Raw genomic sequence first — 4,500 nt, forward strand, 5'->3', positions numbered from 1 at the left:
CTCCATCATTGGAGAAATATGTATTCATCCATCCGACGAAATTTCAAACCCGCAACCGGAACTAGACATCGAGAAAATAAATGCGGAAAATCCTCTATTTCGCGTGACGAACCTCGAGAAAGCATGGGATCAAATGGGTACGGCGGGTTGAAATATCTCTCTTATTCACCCCGGTACCCCATTGTTTTTTGTCGCCATCACATTGAACACATCATTCCCCATATCTTCAAATTTTTTCAAATTTTTCTTGAGTTCCTAGGGGGTTGAAACGTTCAATTTAATCAAAACTCCATAAGAGGCCGTGTATAAGATTGATTTTGTTTATTTAATTTCTCGATATCCATAAGTTCTAAAATTTTAAAATTGTCACCGATGTTCACCATCTGTCTAATACTATTAATTTAAAAAATTATAACTTTGTTGGTGAATGTCAATTTTCAAGGTCATCACCAAATTCACTTGGCACCCTTAAAGGTCCAGAGCCTTTTTTGGTAATATTCTGGCTCTATTTCTCTTTCCGCTCTGTGCCCCAGCCGTCTCTCATTGAGACAAACTCGTTAATATACCAAGATTAATTTTAATTTTCTATTCTAATTTGGAGTTGTTACTTTCGCTATTTACCGAAATTTCGGCCCGGTCGGGCCTCGAAGCTTTCAATCGAAATGAATGTTGTCTGAAATTTTATTCATTCATTGATTTCAACTATTCGGCTATTTTCAGTTAGAGAAATGACGCAAAGGACCGGTTGTACCAAGCCCTGTTAACGAAATAAATCGTCAGAATAACCAAATAAATCACCAGTTCTGGAAATCCCTAGCCTTTTCTAGATTTTTCTATAGAATTTTTTTTACATTAAAGAAGGGAATTTATATAGCGTTCCACATCTTTGTGGCGTCATAGGAAATGAGCGGATGGGATTTGGATGAGGTAGGAAGGGAAACGGGATTATTCTCAATAACTAGAACATTTTTACTGAAGAAAAATGGATAGGCCAGACCGGGATTTGAACCCGGGAGCTTCCGATTATGCATCGGGTGCTCTTCCAAACCGCTGAAAACTGAGCACTTGTCAAAATCGACTTGAACCGTTTTACCGCTTCACTGCCGAGTCCTCATAACATTCATGGACAGCATAAATCGAAGCAATTTACCCCATGATAATCCTGGCAAAGTTAAACCTCTGAAGTTTCCCGAAGACATGATTCAATTTTTTTTAACACAATGTTGGGTTCAACAGCGTCCGAATAAATAACATCAGAACAGCTCCATTAATTCCTTTTATTCCACAATAAAAAAAAATCAAAATACAAACGTTAATTTGGTGACAGTAAATAAACCCACGTCGTTGCGTGAGGGACACATCGAAGTTTCGATAGCGTTCGGCGTCAACCACTTGTTTATAGATGCAAGTCCCGACCCATTGATAAGCACTTGAGCAGCAGGAGACATGGTAATTTCTAGCCCAGTCTAGTCACTCCTGCGGCACTAGTACTTAGGAACAGGGCAGGATCAATCGCTCCCTGAGTATTAAAAATATTACTCAAGCACAATTCCATCGAATTAATCGTCATCAGCGTGATACAAGTACTAAACATGATGTGCGCAGGTATGAATTCACTCGGGAATGACGAATAAGCAGTGGACAGTCCGGGCCCTCATTGAACCGACCTCGGCTGGCCATTGAACACCCGCCTACGTCTTTCCATTCATTTACCATTTTATTTCTTGGGCGTTTATACACTCATCAGTTGATTTTCGTTCATGTTGCTGATTTTTCTGTACAATTTATTCTCTTTGGATGTTCTGTGAAAATTCCTCGGCACAAATTTTTCCATTTTTTCCACCGGATTTTTCCTCTTTTCGTTACGAAGTTTAAAATAAAATGAAAAAGGGGAATATTTGGTGGTAAAGTGGTAAAACGGTTCAAGTTGATTTTGACTATTCGTCACTTTTCAACGAATATCTCGCAATCTAAGGCAGATAGCGAAATTTCTGTTATAACAGTTCTTAGAGGGCGGATTGAGAGCTGCAAAAAAGATTTTCATTAAAATTTCGCTATCTCTCTTAGATTCGAAGACATTCCTCGAAAACTCAGAGCTAAGTCCAGTTAAATCGTTTTACCACTTCGCTACTGAATTTCTGTGGAAATAATAACGGAATTGTTCAGAAAGATGAAAATCTATCGGTTTTTTTCTATACAATAATGTCTATTTTTCTAGAATTAAAAAAATTTTTTTTTTCAAATTAATTCAATTGATATCATATGATAATAAATTGTGCAGAAAGATAAAAGATTTTACTATCATTCTAAATTTTTTCATATGTATCACCATAAACTCTTCCCTGAAATCATTCATTTTCCTTTTGATTCTCATTACTGCAAATTGACGAGAATTAAGTTCAGTGAATTGAAATCTGCCTTCAAAGAACAGAGCCTTCAAATTTATGCAGAAACAATATCAACAAATAAATCGCGTAGAAAAATCCGCATCTGCTGATTTTTTTCTACAAAAAAATTGCCATTTTTCTAGCATTCTAAGTACTTTCATACGTGTTAAATTCCCCTCTGAAAGAATTCCTTTCTGTTTTCCCTCTAATGATTTCATGAATATAAACGAAACATTGAAGCCAACGATTTCAATTTCTATTTTTTTTCGACAAAATAATTTCTGTCTTTCTCGTTTCACACGTGTTGAATTCCCCCTGAAATAATTCCTCTCTGTTTTCCCTCTAATGATTCCATGAATATAAACGAAACATTGAAGCCAACGATTTCAATTTCTATTTTTTTTCGACAAAATAATTTCTGTCTTTCTCGTTTCACACGTGTTGAATTCCCCCTGAAATAATTCCTCTCTGTTCTCCCTCTAATTATTCCATAAATATAAACGAAACGTTGAAAGCAATGATTCCAATTTCCCTGAAAACATAATATGCAATAATCCGTGGCGAATGTCAGTTAGTGGTGAGCAGTGAGATATTCCCCTGAATGAGCCTCTCTGTGCTCGTTTCCTTCTGTCATCACCACCCAAATCTCCAGTGGCTCAGCAACTCCCACTGTGCAACCACTGCAAAATGTATTCTTTATGCCTCGGATAATTTTTTTACTCATCTCTTCGAGGAGTCAATCGCCGGGGTAATGTATCCATTCAGCCTGCAATAAAAGTTTATTATTAGATAATTCTCCAATTCCCCATTTAAGCCTGATAAAAGTTTCTGTTAAATGCAATTTGTATAATTTGTCATTGAAAAACAAGAGGATTAAGCCATCTCTCGTCTGTTCTGTTCTGCTCTGCTCTCTTCTGTCGTTGCAGTCGATTTTTTAGCGAGAAGAAGAGCGCAAAGAAAAGAAGGATCGGCGTCGCGCGCGGGGGGAGGGGGAGAGCGGGCCCGGACTGAAAAAAAAAGTTTCAGAGGCAGAACTTCAATTAACACTAATTCTCGCTAATGCAGCTCTTCCCCTCTCCCCAGCCAAAGTCGAGAATGTCCATTGAATTTCGCCGTATCTTCGGGGGTTCAACATTTTAACAAGAATTATGACGGAATTACTTGCATTTTTTAAGTGAATAGGGGGGAATTGTGTTTTTTCTTCAGGGACAATTGAAAATATTCGTTGAAACATTATTTATTACTGAAAGTATCGGGTGTACGCGGTCAGTGCTTGTGTCAGTGGTAATGTATATGTTGCTATCGTGAACCATTGAATGCCAAGGGGTCAGGAAGTCAATGAGATAACAAAACGTATTTTTGTATTTTTAGGAGCGACAAGAAACCATCGCTTTTTTAGATTCAATTTTTTTAATTTCAGAACTCGCGGTGTCAATTTCAATCGCGAGTGAAATTTATCGAGTCATCTTTATTGTAAAGAAAAACAATTTTTCAGGCGAAATTTATGAACTTGAAAGTGAGAGGAGGGTAATGGTGCTATAACGAGAAGAGAAATGAATAAGTGAGGACTAACAGTGATATTCGATCTTAAATAATCAAAGCAGAGTTGAAATAAGATTAAAATATGAATTTACAAGAAATTTTATATAATTGACGTGGTTTAATTATTGAGGAGAGGCGGCAAACGTTTGTAACACCAGAGGGATGAATAAAAAAAATAAATATGTACTTGAAATTCTCGAAACTAGGAAATCAGCTAGACCGAACCCGAAAACGCGTCACAATAACCGGAAGTCCCACGACTTTTTGAACCAAAAGAGAGAATAAAAAGTGTATATTACCTTGTTGTTATCCTCCGCTCACTCCCCACTGATTTACCAGCGAAATCAGCCCTCGAGAACGGGGAAAGCCCGCGTCGAAGGGTCAGTAATAAAAACTAAAATATTCGACAGAAAAAAGTGCAGGTAAAATAATTGAAATGAATGAGGAAAACGTGATACAAGAACGAGCACAAGATTGAATTGGCGACAGTGAGCGACTGACTCCTCGTGAAATAAAAAAGTCAACGGAAGATTATAGGGCGGAGAGCGAGGGGCCGGGGGGGGGGGGAGGG

Source organism: Diachasma alloeum, unplaced genomic scaffold (genome assembly GCF_001412515.2).
Source record: "Diachasma alloeum isolate Michigan unplaced genomic scaffold, Dall2.0 Dall_scaffold_00286, whole genome shotgun sequence".
Lineage (NCBI taxonomy): Eukaryota > Metazoa > Arthropoda > Insecta > Hymenoptera > Braconidae > Diachasma > Diachasma alloeum.